At 36.4% G+C, this 20,993-nt stretch overlaps 1 long non-coding RNA gene across 1 annotated transcript in view; it reads right to left on the bottom strand.

Annotated features, from left to right (window-relative positions):
- Window positions 1-393: 393 nt before the first annotated feature.
- The window catches only part of LOC118764011, a 24,112-nt gene continuing 3,512 nt past the window's right edge, over window positions 394-20,993 (bottom strand). The window contains exons 2-3 of the long non-coding RNA XR_004999788.1: window positions 15,511-15,513; window positions 394-405 (exon numbers count right to left, since the gene is read on the bottom strand). This is a non-coding gene — a long non-coding RNA (uncharacterized LOC118764011). The remainder of the gene's footprint in view (window positions 406-15,510; window positions 15,514-20,993) is intronic.

The following is a 20,993-nucleotide window of genomic DNA, read 5'->3' as shown; positions in this document are numbered from 1 at the left end:
TAATTATTAAATAAATATATATTTAAAAATACGTGTATTAACTATAAATAATCGAAAAACATTTAACAATATTTCTTAAAATAAAAACATAACTTATCTTATCGAAGGATATTCGTTAGCTAAAAATTTAAACGTAAAACGTAGAAATTAGCGTTTATAAGATATATATCGCGTGAAAATATGGCGTAAATTGAATTTATAGAAGAAATAGATAGGAATATGTATTTAAGCTATTAAAATTAAAATTACAAATATATTTTAGCTGTAAGAATTAGGAGAAAAAATTAACTTTAATATACCATTAACTGGAAAAATTGTAAAGTCTGAATAATTTAAATACTAAATACGTAAAATACATAATATAATAAACATAAATTTAGCTAAAATTCTATAATTTAATCTATACTCTTTACTCTTTTACTCTTTTACTTGTTTCAGTCATTTGACTGCGGCCATGCTGGAGCACCGCCTTTGATCGAGCAACTCGACCCCGGAACTTATTCTTTTGTAAGCCCAGTACTTATTCTATCGGTCTCTTTTGCCGAACCGCTAAGTAACGGGGACATACACACACCAGCATCGGTTGTCAAGCGATGCTAGGGGGACATACACAGACACACACACACACACATGCATATATATATATATATACATATATACGACGGGCTTCTTTCAGTTTCCGTCTACCAAATCCACTCACAAGGCTTTGGTCGGCCCGAGGCTATAGTAGAAGACACTTACCCAAGGGGCCACGCTGTGGGACTGAACCCGGAACCATGTGGTTGGTAAACAAGCTACTTACCACACAGCCATTTTCACTAATTAATTAATTTATTTTCTAAACATCTAATTTTCAACTTAATCTAATTATGTAATACAGACTATATAATCTCGTGTTAATTCATACACATTTTACTACTACAAATTATAACTACAACAATTAGTAACATAAAACAGGGTTTATACATATACACAAATTAGCTAAACTTATTAAATAAGTAATTTAATTTATGTCTACATTTAATTTTTCGTTCAAGTGAATTAGCCAAATTTTTGTTATTAGTTAATAATATTTCCTTAAATTCGTTAGTACATAATAAACAAAAATTACTACCTATTCGATATGAGTTTGCCTTATAAACTATCTCCTAATTTAAATTGTACTTAATATTTTTTAGATTTTAGTTCCCATATATATTTACTAAGGACAGTAGAATTATTATATATATATGTATGTATGTATGTATGTATGTATATATGTATAAATGTATGTATGTACGACAGGCTTCTTTCAGCTTTCGCCTACCAGATCCACTCCCAGGGCTTTGATCGGCCCAGGGCTATATCAGAGGAAGACACTTGCCCAAAATGCCAATATTTTTTCCCAAAACTTTTCTATTTAATTTTTGGTATCACTACCAATACTCCAATTTTTTTTTTGTTTTCATTATTATTACTTCGGCCTTAGCGAAGGCGGAGGTATTGTTTTTCAGTCGTGTTTGTTTGTTTGTTTGTCCGTGGACACGATATCTCAAGAACCGCTGGATGGATTCGGATGAAATTTTCAGGGATGTTTGACTTCGTGACTAGCACGACCTGATTAGATTTGGAGATCGATCCGGTACCAGACATGGATTTTAGATTATTTTTTCGGCATTTTTTACTTAATTTTTGAGAGCGGCCGGCTTCATTTTTAGTGTTCTCATTTGTGCGAGCAGTCAAGTTTAATACAGATATTCTCATTTTAAAAATCATCTCCGGTTAATCGTTGGGAAGACGTTGGTGTTGCGTTGGCGGAAATTTGCGTTCTCTGGGTACTCTTTTGTTTTTTATTATATTTCTATACTCTTTACTCTTTTACTCTTTTACTTGTTTCAGTCATTTGACTGCGGCCATGCTGGAGCACCGACTTTAGTCGAGCAAATCGACCCCGGGACTTATTCTTTGTAAGCCCAGTACTTATTCTATCGGTCTCTTTTGCCGAACCGCTAAGTGACAGGGACGTAAACACACCAGCATCGGTTGTCAAGCAATGCTAGGGGGACAAACACAGACACACACACATATATATATACATATATATATATATACATATATACGACAGGCTTCTTTTCAGTTTCCGTCTACCAAATCCACTCACAAGGCATTGGTCGGCCCGAGGCTATAGCAGAAGACACTTGCCCAAGATTCCACGCAGTGGGACTGAACCCGGAACCATGTGGCTGGTTAGCAAGCTACTTTATTTCATGAAAGATTCGCCATTAAGGCGTTACATAGAGGGGACATACAAATACAGACAAACATATAGGGTGTAGTAGCTTAAAACGTTGGTGATTACAATAAAATATATATAATATTTACAATATAAAGTTTTTAAAATTTGGTATTATACAGTAGGGCACGGATCCCAGCCATCTGGGTAGAACCTTTACTTCTTGATCCGGCCACACTTACCTGGTGCCAGATATACCCAACTTGCACGCTACAAACTTCCATCTTTTCGCAAACATATCTCGTGAGAGACACCTCTTCTCCAGCCTGATCTTACTACCGAGGTGGTAACTGAAAAAGTTAACCAATCCCTGGCCGGATACAAAAGTACCTGTCACTATATCTTTCGTACGCGTCTTCCATACTGTTTCTTTCAGTATGGCTACTACGCAGGAAAAACAAGCCTTCCTTTCCCTGCTGAGGAAAGGAGGTGGCACAATCTCAATGATAGACTCCACTGATAGCTGTACTCTTCCATTCACTGACAACAGTTGTTCGGCGAAAGCACTCAGTCCCGATAACTCCGAACACTCCACGGAAGGTAGAACCGAACGTGCGGTGACCACACCTGTTCTCCATCCAAGTAAAGCCAGAGGTGCCTCAACCTTAACGCGACCTTTCGCATCTTCAGCCAAGGCATCCCTAGCCCACCCTTTAGCGGTTTCTGGCAGCAGACAGAGCGCTTTACAAGTGGCTTCCCTCCTTTCCACAAAAAGTGGAAAAGGATTCTCTCCAACTTGTTCAGTCACAAATCGGGGCAAGGCACCACGGTCAGGCGGTAGGTGACTACTGATGCTATGAACATCTGCACCACCTCCGCCCTCCCTAGCAGGGATAACGCCTGTCCAGACCAGGTCTGGGTTAGAGCGGTCACCCTGCCGGCCACCTCACTCCAATTTTTCTCTATCTGGAGGTCTGGCCCGAACCAGACTCCGAGCAGCTTAACAGGACCTTCCGTCCAACGCCCCACGACGTTATTGGACGGCATCGGCTTGCCCCTCCAGGTGCCGAGTTGCAAACCGACCGACTTGTCCTTGTTCACCTTTGCTCCTGCCACCGCCTCGCAGCTTTTTATGGCCTCTTCCGCCACTGGAAGCTGGTCCTCATCTGCCACGATGATGGAGATGTCATCCGCGTACGCCGTAGCTCCTCTTCCACACCATAGATCATGCGGTGCGCCCCCTATTGCCTCCAACTTCCGCAGCAAGGGCTCAAGAGCCAACGCATATAGAAGCGGGGACAAGGGACACCCCTGACGAACTGAACGCTCGATCCTGAACGGCTTCGAAAGGAAGCCGTTCACCTTGACCACAGACTCGATGTCACTATAGAAAGCAGCGATCCAACCTCGAAAGGTCGGGCCCAGGCCAGCCTCCCCGAGGACCGCCGCCAAGTACCGATGGTCGACCCTATCAAATGCCTTAGACTGGTCTAAATGTACCAGTGCCTCCCCTGCGCCAGAAAGCTTCCCGACCCTCTGTAAGGAGTAGCGTATAAGGTGGAGATTGTCGTGTATCGTCCTGCCCGGGATAGCGCACGTTTGCGCTTCTCCAACAAGTTTATCCACGACCCGCGCCAACCTTTTCGCCAGCACCTTGGCCAAAATCTGGGCCTGAAGTTGCTTATCTCGTCCCCCTTGGTCGGGTCCTTCCTGATCAACGTCACCACACCCCGGCTCACAGACTTGGGAATTTTCCCATTCTGCTGCCAGTTGGCGAAGACGCTAGCCAGCAGGTGCCCGAACAAGTCTGGCATACTTTTAAAAAATTCATAGGGCAGACCATCGAGACCCGGCGACTTCTCCCCGGGGCACTCGCCCAACTCCTCGATTACTTATTCGGCTGTGATTGGCCCCTCACAGCACTCAGCCTCTCGTGCCGAGAGACGCGGGCCACCAGACAGGAAGTCCCTAAGGGCCTCGCCATGATCCAGCATCCCGCACCTCCCGAACAACTCGGCGAAGTGCTTGTAAAGTGCCTCACACATCTCGTCCCGCTCCTTCACCGTGCATCCGTTTCCGTCAACAAGAGACCTAATTGTGGCATTGTTGCCACACTGGGTTTCTATCGTACGGGCCCATCCGGCAACAGTAATTCCCTCACGGCCCAATGCTCGTACTTTAGCCCGAACTCTACACCCCTCATGTTTGGTTTTGAGGTGACGGTCTAAAGCCGTTCTCGCCGCCAAAATGTGAGATACAGAGCCCAACCTCAACGCCTCCTCTAACTTCTTAGCTAATTGCCCTTCTAATCTAGCCTTATCTAGTCTTAGTTGCTTACTAAACCTAATTGACTCGAATCGAATGGCTCTTTTCAGGGCGAACCACCACCGGTTATTAACCACGGCTCCGGTTAACGCCCTCTGCACTAACTCCTTAATCCGACTGCGGTATGCCTCACAAGTCAAAATAGACTTGTTCAGCTTCCAGTAGCCGTTTCCTATCTTTAGTGTGCTACCTATGTCCAGTCTACACTTGACCATTCTATGGTCCGTATAGGGCACCTGGACGAGCTGTGGACAACTAAAACTAGACTTATCTCTAGTTCTTATCACTATCCTGTCTAGATAAGACTTGAACCTTCCGTCGCCACTCATCCAGGTCCACTCTGGGACGTTCGGATGGTCAAGTCTGTAACGATCTGCCAGCTGAAACCGCTTAAGCAGGTCCACGAGACGAGAGTTCACTTTCCTATGGATCGAGCCAACACTATCGATGTGTACGTCAACGATAGCATTAAAGTCCCCTAATACCTATTTCTTTATTACCCACAAGGGGCTAAACACAGAGGGGACAAACAAGGACAGACATAGGTATTAAGTCGATTACATCGACCCCAGTGCGTAACTGGTACTTAATTTATCGAACCCGAAAGGATGAAAGGCAAAGTCGACCTCGGCGAATTTGAACTCACAACGTAGCGACAGACGAAATACCGCTAAGCATTTCGCCCGGCGTGCTAACGATTCTGCCAGCTCGCCACTAATGTCTTCGACGTCACGAGAATGTTCTCTAGGAGCCGATCAAAAATCAGTTTGGAAGCCTCTAGCACAAGGTGCATAGAGTCCGATCAACCTGAAGGCCTTACTGCTGTATATCACATCAAGGACGACCAGCCCACCTTCAGGGTCCACATAGACTGTACTTGTCTGCAGAGCCAAGCTTTTACGGATCAGTACCACTACGCCCCCTCGTCCGCCGGTCTGACCGGGAGACATGGTTTTCTCGTAGCCATTCAGGAGAGGCGAGAAGGTTTGTAGACCGTCCAGCTTGGTCTCTGTAGCAACCATCACATGCATATCATGTGATCTGAGATCGTCGAGGAAACACGCCTGCTTCCACTTCGAACTCAGACCACGCACATTCAAACAACCAAGATTAAGAGACGCCATTACAAAAAGTAAAGGTTCTACTTACATTTCTTTGGAGATGTGGGGGCTGACCTCACCACACGTGGATCCGTCCCCTTCTTCTCCTCTCTCTTCGCGTAACCCGGTAAATCAACAATCTTCCATATGGCCATCTGGTTTCTGTCCTTTAGTTCCCGGTATAGGGATTCTTCTACCCTTGCACATCTGTTCTTCAAATCATGGTGTTGGATGTACAGCATAGTCTTTTGTGCTTTAAAATGGCGTCACTTGTATACGTGTCTGTTGTATCGTATTCCACCAACATAACATTTTTGTTTTCTTCCGGGACAGATGGGCAGGGTTTCTTTTTTGGTGTCTGTGGTGCGTTTTTTCTGTTTTGTGTGGAGGATATGGGTGGGGAAGGTCTACGGGAACGTTTCTTTCCCACTAGTGTGAATCCACTCTCTGAAACCTCCGTGGTGTTATCTGAGGGGTTAAAGGCAGTTTCTTTCGGCGCAGTGTTTTCCGTTGGTGCCGGGTCTTCCAAGAGGGTTGGGTCATTTTGTTTATGTAGAGACTTGTGCGTGCCGGGGCTGGATTTTTCTGTGCTTTGTTTGGGGTCTAGCACCTCAACAACGGGGGTGGGAGTTTTTGTGTTTGTGGGGGTTGGTGTGTTTGCGGGGCGGTTTCTTTTTGTTATTTGAGGGGCCTGGTGTTTGCAACAACTTTTTTTTCTTCACAGTCAGCTCGAATGTGGCCCTTTTTTCCGCATTGGTAACAGGTGGGCTTACGGCCTTCCACCTGTTCCCTAAGGGCCACATTCTCCCTAACGAGTACTCTCTCTGGTAGGGCCTGAATGTCCTCCTGTTTGCCTTGTATTAAAACCGTTATGTTCCGCCCTAACCACATCTGTGGGGCGGAACTTGTGGTCTGTAATATGTTTATCCGGTCGGTCCTGTTGAACAACAGGCCGGCCACCACTTCTTTCGGGTCTACTGTGGGTGGGATTTCGTTAATCCTTACACAGGATGTTCGTCGCCCCCTGTACGTTGGCAAAAGTACCACTTCCGTGGTCTTCAGGGGGCACACGGCGTGCCCGCGAGCCACCTTTTCCTCTGAGAATTGAACCTCGACGGATCCGTACGCCCGTCCCCTCGAGATATGCACTATATCCCTCCATATCGGGGCCAGGCATTTTTCAATGGTTTCCTTCCCGAAGTGCTTAAACCTTTTGTCTTGTGGGCAGAAGGTTTTAAACACCACGGTCCTCTTTTCCGTTTCTAGCACGGTGGAGGAGGGCGATATCACAACATCACCTCCCTCCTCCTTCATTCTTTTAAAATATCCCTGCAGCATGTCTGCAGAGATATCTATGTTTTCGGTTCTACTTCTGCAACTGCCGAAAACTTTTTTACAGCGTTGGCGCAATTGCCAACATCAACATTGCTCTCTTCAAGAGCAGATTTTTCATGTATTATTTCAACCGACATGGTTGAAAAGTAATTGGTTTCCCACAAAACTGGGAGACCTTTCGAAAAAAGAAATTTTCCTCTCACAGAGGACAAAAGTAATTAATTTTTTTAATGCTCGCAGTCCTAGGTTCAAATCCCACCCCCGCTGGGGGGTGAGACGTAGCAACAAAGTCTACGACGATTTGAAATTATTTTCCACCACAACGAAATTCCCAAAAAGGGAAACCTATATTTTTTCCAAAACAGTTCAAATCTCTCCCGTGCTACGGGTGGATGTCACAATAGAGCCTACAATAGCTAAAATTAAATTTTTCCACAATAACAATTTGCTATCCCAAACACGGGAAGCCTATAATATTTATTTTTCCTCTTAATAAGGATAACAGTTAAATTGCCCCGCCCGCCGGGGGGTGGGGGGCACAACAATAAAGCCTACAACGGCTTTAACAAGTTCAACAATATTAATAATTCAATATTAATTATTTTTTTTTGTCTTACAACAATTACTTTTTCCCGTCACCGGGAAGAAAGCACAAAAGTTCACAAAAATATTCAACAATAAACAGCAGAAAAATTATCCGTGTGACTCACCGCAAAAAAAAAACATCCGAACACGTCGGAGGTTAGCAAGCTACTTACCACACAGCCACTCCTGCGCCTATCTTTATTTCTATTTAATTTTATTTATAATTATGACTTCAGTTGTTCCCTTTTTCAATTACTAACCACCCCCACCAAAGCAGTCCCCTGTTGCTATGATTTCTTTTCCTATAATTCTAATTGTCATGTTTTTCAGTAACTTTCCGCATTTTATGAATACCTCTCTCAATCATCATTTATTCCTTAAATGTTTTTTTATATTATTCTATATTTTCAAACTTCTTACGAATTCAAACCTGCTTCAGACATATTTGAACCCGTTAGAAAACCATTCACAATATTGTATCACGGAAAAACTTTCTCTCTGTAGCGAGATAGGTATATGTAAACATACCAAGTCAATTGGTAGAGTAGCCCAATCAGACTGGTGAATGCATGTACTTCGGAGTGGTTATCTCCTCTTCAACACCAGAATCGAAAAGGCAGACGCTGTGAACTGACAAGAGAGACAGGTCGCTCTTATTATATTTCTGTCATCGTACGTGACTGGTTGCGCTAATCGGCGATTCATCGTAAATAAAATACGGAATGAAAGCGCTAAGCAATGATGTGTCTAAATATAAAGTTGATACCAGTTTAAATACAGTGAATAGTGTTTTTACAGGTTTGAATATGCCTCAAGCATATTTGAACTGGTAACAAGTTTGTATTTAGACACCTCACTGCTCAGCGCTTATTTTCTTCTATATTTTGTTAACTACACTGCTACATACTCATATTTTGTCCATTCCCATTCTGTTATTCATTCATTTTAGCTCTCATGTCATTATCTATTTATTTATTCATTCAACTATTTATGTCTTTAAATGTTACTTTTCTATTGATTTTCCCATTGACCATTCCAATTTCCAATTTCATTCTCTCCTGGTCATTTCATCTTCTTCCTCTTATTATCTTTCTCCCTCTCCCTTTTCTCTTTTCTTTTCCTATTTTTTCTTTTGTTTTTTTACTCTCCTTTCGTATTTTTTTCTTCTTCCATTTCCCACTTTCCTTTCTTTTACTCTTTTCCCCCTTTCTTTCCTTTTATTTCTTCAACTCTCTTTCCTTTTTCCTCTTTCTTTCTTTCTTCCTTCCCCATCACTAATCATACCTTCTCACTGTCACGACATCCTTTGATAAGAAAACTATATATAGAGATATGCAAATCCCATCAACTTCCAATCAAAACTTACTTGAAGACCATGAGAACCCACAGGCAAGACTCCATGGGCTTTCGACCATTCTCATCATTTTAACATGCACATCTTTTCTCTCCTCTCTACCTACTTAATACTACCACTACATTCTCAAGATTTCATTCACACCACAAGACCCCTTTGAACGAACAGCACATGGAATCTACGTCTCCACACTTTCCATTTGTAATGGCAAAATATGAACTCCTATCGGAATTTACATACCATGGACAGGAAGCATTCCTACCACTTCTACACACCACATTCCTTGGATAATGGAACTGCAACTATAACATCCTACATATATTTTAATTTTTACTTTTAGTCTCTTATTTCCCTTTATATTTCGTAGTCCCATTATCAAATAAATATATATATATATATATATATATATATATATATATATATATATATATATATATATATATATATATATATATATATATATATATATATATATATATATATATATAGGCGCAGGAGTGGCTGTGTGGTAAGTAGCTTGCTAACCAACCACATAGTTCCGGGTTCAGTCCCACTGCGTGGCATCTTGGGTAAGTGTCTTCTGCTATAGCCCCGGGCCGACCAATGCCTTGTGAGTGGATTTTGTAGACGGAAATTGAAAGAAGCTCGTCGTATATATGTATATATATATGTGTGTGTGTGTTTGTCCCCCTAGCATTGCTTGACAACCGATGCTGGTGTGTTTACGTCCCCGTCACTTAGCGGTTCGGCAAAAGAGACCGATAGAATAAGTACTGGGCTTACAAAGAATAAGTCCCGGGGTCGATTTGCTCGACTAAAGGCGGTGCTCCAGCATGGCCGCAGTCAAATGACTGAAACAAGTAAAAGAGTAAAAGAGAGTAAAGAGTATATAAAAATACGTGTATTAACTATCAATAATCGATTATCAAATAAATATATATAAAAAAATACGTGTATTAACTATAAATAATCGAAAAACATTTAACAATATTTCTTAAAATAAAAACATAACTTATCTTATCGAAGGATTTCAGTTAACAAAAAATTTAAACGTACTACGTAGAACTTAGCGTTTATAAGAAATATATCGCGTGAAAATATGGCGTAAATAGAATTTATAGAATAAATAGATAATGAATAAGGTAGGAATGACTTATGCTGAAGTTAATGCTAGAACGGCTAGGAAATCGCTGATTAGATATAATAATAAATTGTGGGCTAGGAAGGATACTAGTAATTATTTTGATATTCCTATGGGAGCACCCGATTCTGCACAGGCAACAGATTTAGTAGGTATTTATTTATTATCGGAAGTTCAATTAGAAAAATTAAAGTTAGAGGGTGGTTTATATAGGGATGACCTTTTATTAATAACTAAGAATTGCACCAATAGAACACTAGAATTATATAAGAAGAAACTATATAGATTTTTTAAAGATATGGATTAAGTATTACTATATATATAATGAGAACTATAATGTTAATTATTTAGATGCTAATTTTAATTTAATAACAGGTAAAATCCAACCATTCCATAAAATTAATGAAAACCTTAGATATGTTAATGTTAATAGTAATCATCCACCCTCAATTAAGAAATCGTTGACAGATAATATAGGTAAAAGAATATCGTTGCTTTCTTCTAATTTTGAGATTTTCCAAAAACACGCACCTTATTATAATGAAGCCCTGCAGGAGGCGAGATATGATAGTAATATTAAATTCTTTAATGATTCTAAATATGATTATAATATAAAAAATTTTAATATAAATGTTTCCATAGTTTTTATAATAAACCTAACATTAAGAATTATGATACGTTTTATTTAGGTAATTATGGTATTAATAATATGTATTATGATAATACAAAGCATAAATATGATAATAGACTAAAAATAAGATTAAATTCAATTCATTTAATGATAATAATAAATTTAATAATATAAAAAATAAATATGATAATATTAATAATCAGAACAAAATTGGTTAATTATTCCTTAGGGAGCTCAAGTTAAAACAAACATTATTAAAGAGATTTTAAATATAATTGAAATATGCATTAGAGATAAAAAAATCATAACACGTTTTCTAATAATAATTTTGGAGTTGGTTATTCAACTACTAATGTTGGAAACATTATTTCTTCTTTTAATAAATTTAAGCTGTATAAGTTTTACAAAAACAAATCAAATAATTATTCCAATAATAATAATAATAATAAAGACCAGAATATAATTAATTGGACATGAAGAGATAAAACTAAATGTAACAATAATAATAAATGTAATTTCGATCATGTACTATATAAATGTGTAGTGACTTTGATGATAATGATAGGAATGGTTATAATTTAAATGCGATTTACATAGGGTCGACTTCTAATAAAATTAAATTAAGGGTGGCTCAACACATGAATTCTTTTAAGAGTAGAAATTTAATTAATTCTACTGGCCATAGTAAATATACATGGGAACTAAAATCTAAAAATATTAAGTACAATGTAAGGAAAAATCATATTGAATAGGTAGTAATTTTTGTTTATTATGTACTAACGAATTTATGGAGACATTATTAACTAATAACAAAAATTTGGTTAATTCACTTATTAAATTACTTATATAATAAGTTTAGCTAATTTGTGTATATATATATATATAAACCCTGCTTTATGTTATTAATTGTTGTAGTTATAATTTGTAGTAGTAAAATGTGTATAAATTAGCACGGGATTATATAGTCTGTATTACATAATTAGAATAAGTTGAAAATTAGATATTTAACAAAATAAATAAATTAATTAATGAAAATAGATTAAATTATAGAATTTTAGCTTAATTTATGTTTATTATATTATGTATTTTACGTATTTAGTATTTAAATTATTTAGACTTTACAATTTTTCCAGTTAGTGGTATATTAAAGTTAATTTTTTCTCCTTATTCTTACAGCTAAAATACATTTGTAATTTTAATTTTAATAGCTTAAATACATATTTCTATCTGTTTCTTCTATAAATTCAAGTTACGCCATATTTTCACGTGATATATTTCTTATAAACGCTAATTTCTACGTTTTACGTTTAAATTTTTAGTTAACGAATATCTTTCGATAAGATAAGTTATATTTTTATTTTAAGAAATATTGTTAAATGTTTTTCGATTATTTATAGTTAATACACGTATTTTTTTACATATATTTATTTGATAATCAGCATAAGTTAAGATAAATACATTTATTCTATTATTATTATTATCATTATTATTATTATTATTATTATTATATTATTATTATTATTATTATTATTATTATTATTATTATTATTCAGTAGTTTTATTTTTATAGCGTGCTTTCACTTCACTACCGAGCACAGCTCTGTGTGCCAGGTAGTGAAGTGAGAGCACGCTATAAAAATAAAACTACTGAATAATAATAATAATAATATAATAATAATAATAATAATAATAATAATATAATAATAATAATAATAATAGAATAAATGTATTTATCTTAACTTATGCTGATTATCAAATAAATATATGTAAAAAAATACGTGTATTAACTATAAATAATCGAAAAACATTTAACAATATTTCTTAAAATAAAAATATAACTTATCTTATCGAAAGATATTCGTTAACTAAAAATTTAAACGTAAAACGTAGAAATTAGCGTTTATAAGAAATATATCACGTGAAAATATGGCGTAACTTGAATTTATAGAAGAAACAGATAGAAATATGTATTATTATTATTATTATATTATTATTATTTTATTATTATTATTATTATTATCATTATTATTATTATTATTATTATTATTACTATTATTATTTTAGACCTGGTGAGTGACTATATTTTTAAATCGAATTAATTTTAGATCGATTTAATTTTAAATCGAATTGATTTTATTATTATTATCTATTTGAAAATATATCCATGAAACGCGCGTAGTCTTTTTACTACTATTTACTATTTATTGTTTTTGTACTTTATTTTTACAATAAGTTTTTTTTATAGTATTTGTTTTCTATATGGTGTTAATAACATCCTTCATCATTGAATTTTTTAATAGAGGTTTTTCTCTAAATTATATACATTTATTATAAATTGTGAAATTTGATTTAGAATTGCTAAATTGAATTTTTCCGTGTAAGTTTGGAATTATATTCTCTTCTATTACTATTATATATATATATATATATATATATATATGTATATATATACATGCGACGGGCTTCTATTAATTTCCGGCTACCAAATCCACTCACAAGGCTTTGGTCGGCCCAAGGCTATAGTAGAAGACACTTGCCGAAAGTGCCATGCAGTGGTTGGTAAGCAACCATGTGGTTGGAAAGCAAACTTCTTACCACAGAGCCACTACTGCGCCTGATACTCACAAAATTAAACGACTGGTGAAGGAATCAATATTAAAACTACAACAAAATGCTAAAATGAACACACAGGTAACCTACACTCGTTATAGACGCAAAATGAAATTCTTGTTGAAGGAAAACAGTTGACGGTGAAATATTCAAACTACGGCGATAATGTGATAGAAAGAAAACGTCTATCGCATTGCTGTAGAAGTGGAAAGTCTTTCTGAACAACACCAGTACCAACCGTTTTAGATTCAGAGTGATGACATCTTGGAGATTTAGAAACGGAGATGGACTTTCGAACATTACAACTCCAAAGAAAAATAATTCGACTGTCAAGTTTATAAATACATTTAGAGTTGGTCGCAATATTTAGACACACACGTTTGGCTGCGCCCATGCTGCAGCACCGCCTTTAGTCGAGCAAATCGACCCCAGGACTATTCTTTGTAAGCCTAGTACTTATTCTATCGGTCTCTTTTGTCGAATCGCTAAGTTCCAGGGACGTAAACACAGCAACATCGGTTGTCAAGCGATCGTGAGGGGACAAACACAGATATACAAATACATACATACATACATATATACACATATATATATATATATATATATATATAATATATATATATATACGACGGGCTTCATTCAGTTTCCGTCTACCAAATGCACTTACAAGGCTTTGGTCGGCCCAAGGCTATAGTAGAAAACACTTGCCCAAGGTGCCACATAAACTTAGTCATTCTTGGACTTTACTCATAGGATATTGGAATATTGCATATATACCATTATGCCTAAAAAATGGATTTACAACTTCAATATCCATACATATCCCACATCTATTTTCTTTCCTCCACCTCATTCTCTATTTTGTATCACATCTAAACTAACTATGACTTAACTATCCTCTCACGCCGTCTCCGATGAAGGGATATTATTAATAAATATCCTAGAAACAGCTGTAAAGACATCTATCTATAAATGCTCTAATATCTACACAGCCTTGGGTTTTTATTTTATTACGCAAAAAAATTCTCTTATAAATAGATATATTTCGGCCTGAAAAAGACAGAGATCATGGGCCAGGACGTCGGAGGGGTCCCCAGCATCAGTGTCGGCGACCACAGCTTGCAGGTGGTGAACGAGTTCACTTACCTGGGATCGACGGTCTCCAGCAGCCTGTCCCTCGAGCCGGAGCTGAACAGACGGATTGGGAAGGCTGCTGCTGCCATGGCTAAGCTCTCCAGGAGAGTGTGGGAAAACAACATGCTCACAATAACCACCAAGATCGCAGTGTACCGAGCCTGCGTGCTGAGCACCCTACTCTACGGCAGCGAGAGATGGACAACATACACCCGGCAAGAATGCCGCCTCAGCGGCTTCCACATGCGGTGTCTTCGACGGATCCTTGGTATCTCCTGGAAGGACCGAGTACCAAACGGAGTCATCCTAGAACAGACTAATATGCCAAGCATGCATGCCCTCCTCGTGCGGAGACGACTGCGCTGGCTCGGACACGTCTGCCGCATGCAGGACGGTCGCATTCCTAAAGACATCCTGTACAGCGAACTCACCACGGGATCCCGACCCAAGGGACGTCCACAGCTACGATACAGAGATGTGTGCAAGCGCGACCTGAGGACTGCCAACATCTGTGTGGACACGTGGGAGGTAACAGCTGCTGACCGCTCTGCCTGGCGTCGGACAGTGAGGAAAGGCGTTTCCATGGCTGAGGAAAGGAGAGCACAGCTGTGGTCGGACAGGCGGGACAGGAGGAGGACAACTGCAGCAACACCCCACACGTACCCATCGATGTTCGTGTGCAGCAACTGTACCAGGGACTGCCACTCTAGAATTGGACTGTTCAGTCACAGCAGACGCTGCTCATCATCAAAGTAGGCCCCACCCTTGGCGCGACCCATTGTCTATCAAGACAGACGGGAAAAAGAGAAATATATATATATATATATATATATACATGCATATGTATGTACGTATATATATATATATATGTATGACCTTTCTGTCCCCTCCCTTTCTCAGCCTTCATTCTTTCTGGTTTCCTTTTCTTCTACCTTACTGTCTCTCCCTCTCTCTCATTCTTCATTCTTTCTGGTTTCCTCACAAACATTCCCTTTTTTTCTCTCCCTTTCTCTTGCTCCTCCTCCTCCTCCTTCCCGTCGTTGACCCGCGACGAGAGCTCTGCTACTGTCTTTCTGGCCTGACTTCCTTGAAGTGTGGACGGCATTTTCTGTTGCTCCTTCGCCGTTCTCAAAAATAGCGTTCGAAATACTTTTTCTCGTTCGGCTTAACAGCCCTTCTTGTCTTGTTATTCTCCTTGTCCTGTCTTTTACTGTTTATATTTTGTACTGTCGTTACTGTCCTGTTTTTGTTACCATTTTTACCCCTCCGCAAAAAGATCTCAAATTTTATTTAATTTGCTTTTCGCGGGAAGGAAAGTTTCTATCGAAGATGCGTATCGCCTTCACCTTCGAAACGCAGAGTAGATGAAACCATGGCGACTGAAGAAGGGGAATTTTCCTTGTGTTATTTGTCCTGTACACTATTTTTTTTTAAGAAAAATGTCCAGTTCCTTGGTTTTGTGTTTGTGTTTTCGTTTCTCATTGTGTTCGACGTTTTTTTGGTGTCCTGTACCCATATATGCGTGTATATATACATGTAGAGGTAGGTACGTACATATATGTATGTATATATGCATATGTTTTATTTATTAATTTATTATATATATATATATATATTATATATATATATATATATATATATATATATGTGTACAGGGTGCGATGGGTAAATTGTCATCATTTTATATTTTTAATTTCGCGCATGTACATTGTTTTTGTCGACTATACATATAGTAGGGTTAGATGGGCACCGTCTGTGAGAAAAACAGCACCATGACGCAATTCATTCTGCTAGAAATTTGGAAACGACATGCTGTACTACTTGGTGTTTACGCCGGAAGCTCCAATGAACATTTCAGAGTGCTTAGGTGTCAATCTGCAAACAGAACAATCTGAGGACATGTACTGAGAGTGATAAAAATCAAACATCCAGTGAACATCATGGTGTTTGGAGTGATCACTAGTGATGGCAACATTATGCCTTCATTCATCTTCCCGCATGGCCTCAGACTCAACATGGAGATCTACATTAAATGCCTAGAGGAAGTAGAGCTGTCCTGGGTGAAGAAGGTGGCTACTGGAAGACCCTATGTCTAGCAACAGGACTTTGCACTATGACACACAATTAGGAGAACCCAGTCATGGCTGTCAGACAATTTCTGCGACCACATCACCCCTAACATCTGACAACCTAACTCTCCTGACCGCAACCCTCTTGATTATTATGTGTGATGCACAGTTGAGCGAGAAACCAACAAAACTTCTTGTAACACCAAAGATAAACTGAAAGCAAGGATTATGGCAGCATTCACCAACTTAAACAAGGAAACCATTCAGAAGAATTGCAGGAAATTCTGAAGTCGTCTGGAGGCTGTGGTTGAAGCCAATGGCGATTTTATTGAATAAGTTTAATCTTTAGTATTTCAAGATATTTTTATGTAATTTTGGTAAATATATCTGTTAAAATGAGTTATCAGTGTTATTTTCATTTTGGCGTAATTTAGATGACAGTTTATTCACCGCACCCTGTATATGTATCTGTGTATATATATATATATATATATATATATTATATATATATATATATATATATATATATATATATATATATATAGTTCATGACACGACTTTGGAAAGCTAAGTAAACTGATGTTAATATGATTCTATAATTATTTAGTTGTTTAAGATATGTATATAATTATTAGATTATAACTGCGCGTTATTTGTAAGATATTACTTAGCCAAAGAGATAGATATATAGATCGTAAATAGTTATACGATTTTTTAAAGTTAGTTTACTAGTTTATAATTTGATTTTAATCTTTCATTTTTAAATTTATCTCATACATATATTATATTAATATTTAATATTTGTGTAAGTAGTATTGGATTAATTAATTCATTTATTTTTCATTATATGTCTATATATTTATTGATAGCGTAAATTTTAGATTTTAATTACTATATTTGTTGATAATAATTTAGTTATTATTTTTTAAATATTTTATAATTATTAGATGTGAACTTAAATCTAAAAATATGAATAATGATTATTTAGTTAAATAATTTGGTAATTAGATATTGGACTATAACTTAGTTAAGGTTATTCGTGAGTTTATTATGTGTTTTTAAACCATATTATATCTTCATAGATATCTCTAATAGTGACTTTGTTCTCTTTATCTATTATAGTTATAATATAGCCATTTTTTCCATTGATAATATTCATTCGTAATTTTCATTGATAAAATATATTCGTAGTTTTCATTGTTAAAAGAATTTTCCATCTGTTTATTATAATTGTAGTTAATGACACGATTTTTGAAAGCTAAGTAAACCTTTTCTATTAAAGTTATTTTAATAAGTTATGTTATATTGTATGGTATTGGATACTATATAACTACTGATTGTTAATTTGATTCTATAATTATTTAGTTGTTGAAGATATGTATTTCATTATTAGATTATAACTGTACGTTATTTGTAAGTTATTACATAGCCAACGAGATATATAAATCGCTAAATAGTTATACGGTTCTTTTAAGATAGGTTATACGTTTATAATTTGCTTTTTCATCTTTAATTTCTTAATATATTTCATAAATATATTATATTCATATTTACGTAAGTAATAATGGACTAATTAATTAATTTATTTTTCATTATATGTCTATATATTTATTGATAGAGTAAATTTTAGATCTTCATTATTATATTTATTGATAATAATTTAGTTATTATTCTTAAATAGTTTAAAATTATTAGATGTGAACTTAAATTTAAAAATATGAATAGTGATTATTTTGTTAAATAATTTGGTAATTAGATACTGACTATAACTGAGTTAAGGATATTCGTGAGTTTATTATGTTTTTTAAAGCCATATTATATCTTAATAGATAAATACATTTTTCTATCTATTTTTTTACCTTAAAAATTAATATTTAACATAATAAATGGGTTGTATAACATAATCTTAATGTTTTAAGTTTCTAATTTGATAATAGAGTTTTTTTATAAGAAAAATTATTTTATTTATTTCTTTAAAAAATATTGTTTAACTCTATTTGCTTATTTATTTAACTATTATCATTAACCTGAAGATTGACTATAATTTTAATTCGAATTTTCAATTGAATTTAAACTTAATTGTAATTAGAATTGAATTATAGCCATGAAACGTACGTAGTGTTTTTACTTATATTATATTTATCTTTTTTATACTTTTTGGTTAGTTATTAAAAAAATTTTTAAGTTTAAAAATTAAAAAATATAAAAATTTATAAATATAAATTTAAAATTTTATATTTTATATATATATTGTATGTTAATTATATTTATTTTTTTGTTTTTTATGTTTTGGTTTATGTCTAACACTGTTTGAGTTGCCTAATAGTGGTTTTATCTCTAATTTAATTATATATATATATATATATATTATATATATATATATCTATATATATATATACATATATATATAAAATATATATGTGTGTGTGTGTGTGTGTGTGTATTTTTCCCTTGTTAACAATAACACGGAAAAAATAGATAAATAGTTACCAGGGTAGCAAAATATCACACAAGTAAAGAGGTTGTAACACCTTGTTTTTAAAGGTAGAAACTTTGGGTTTACGAGGAATTTTTTGTATAATATATAAATAAATGGTCGGAAGTAAAAGTATTTGAATTATACCTACGTTAAACTCCATTTATATATATATATATATATATCATTACTTTTGTCTGCTTTCCCTGCTATTAGAATCAGTATGTATTTGGTGTTGGAGATCAGTACCTCACCTGCATTTCATGTTTGGCATGGTTTCTATGGCTGGATGCCTTTCAAAAGCCACCAACTTTACAGAGTGCAATGGGTGCATTTCTCAAGGCACCAGTGCTATAGAGGCAACTATGTCTTTCACCCGATTTTGAGGTCTCATAAATAGAGAATACCAAACGAGTTCCCTATGGATACCGTATTTATTACAAGCCACGAGTTGTAATAAATACGGTATCCATAGGGAATGAGTTTGGTATTTTATTTATTACACACGAATAAACGACCATATTTTATTAACTCAATAACTAAATTCTTCACATCGTGTTGAAGCGCGCATGAATACAGCTTGATTTCACGTCAGTGACGTCACAATGTGTAACTGTAAAAGATGTCATGCCACAGGAAGATAGTCCGACTTTATAGCGCTAAGTTTTCAGGTGAAATGACTGATAACTGATGACTGTTTAACATTTTGTTAACATTCAAGTTCACGTTCAAGAAATACATAACACAGATTGAATCTTCAATAACTTTAATAATACTCAAACCTGTTTTTGAGTAGCAATGTCAGTCAGAGTAGAGCACAATAGTCCAGGAAAACTTAACAGTCCTCATTATCTGTGAGACGAGGTTGCTTTGCATCTGAACCAAAGTTCACATATATTGGAGCCGAGAAAATGGAGTGCACTGAACCAAAGCAAGTGACAGCGGTCCGAGATTGACTCGACATAACGTTGACGGTGGAGGGGAGATCACTCGCACTCGCTGCTGCTGTGTGTGACGGAAGTACAAGCGAACCAGGCTGGTCGTTGTTGCTACTAAGGATGTTACTGATGGCACGATGATGATCCATGATTTTTTTGGAAATGTTTATATTTTATGTGTATATGACTTTAAGTGATATCTGGTATAAAAAAGATAGTTGTTTGTTTAATTACATGGCTACATTCTACCTGCTCGTGAAAGTAATGAATGAAGTTTAGTTGTAACTTATGACAAAAGTAGTGCCGTCACCGTGACCTCGGGTCATCACCATGGATTGACCAATCAGAAGCAGTGCTTGCAGTATCTGACATATGTTAAATACCAAAAATATCTCAAAGTGTTCTCACTCACATGTGTGTAATAAGCTCACATCTCTGCTTTCTTGCCAGCCTCTTTAGAGACCGAGAAACAGGAGTAAAAGAGACATAAATGGTTGTGATGAGAAGGATGTGATAGGAATGGAGCAGTAAGAGAACTGAGTAGTTTGGAATGGGTATGTATGGTCAAGGCTGAGATGTCAGGGAGATAACAGGGGTCTATGTAGGATGGAGCAATGACAAAGCTGAGGGTGTGTGAGAAAAAAGAGCAAGACTGTTGGCAGAATGAGACAGTGATAACAAACAGTACAGAAGGTGGGGTGGAATGGGTATGAGAAATTTAATGTAGCTACTTCTATATAAGCCAGAGGGCTGAAATGATGAGCTTGGTGATGGAGTGGATGGAAGAAGGATCAGAATAAATGCAATGACATCCTATTTACACTGACTGAAAGTAATGTACAGCAATCAGAAGAGACCCACGGCCATCCTCAATTATGTAAGGAAACATAACACAGAGAGAATTGGAAGAGAAAGGAGTGACTGAGAGGTGGAGTGATAGGAAGGGGGTAAAAGAATGCAGTGTGTGTGTGGGGGGGGAGGAGTGTTTTGTTTGGTGTTTAGAAGAGAGGTCTTCCACCATCCTTAGACATACGAAAAGCATAGTATGGAATTGGAAGAGAAAGGATTGAGAGGTGAGCAATA

This window comes from Octopus sinensis, linkage group LG6, assembly GCF_006345805.1.
Source record: "Octopus sinensis linkage group LG6, ASM634580v1, whole genome shotgun sequence".
In the NCBI taxonomy this organism is placed as follows: Eukaryota; Metazoa; Mollusca; class Cephalopoda; order Octopoda; family Octopodidae; genus Octopus; species Octopus sinensis.
This window is presented reverse-complemented; position numbering and strand designations above follow the sequence as displayed.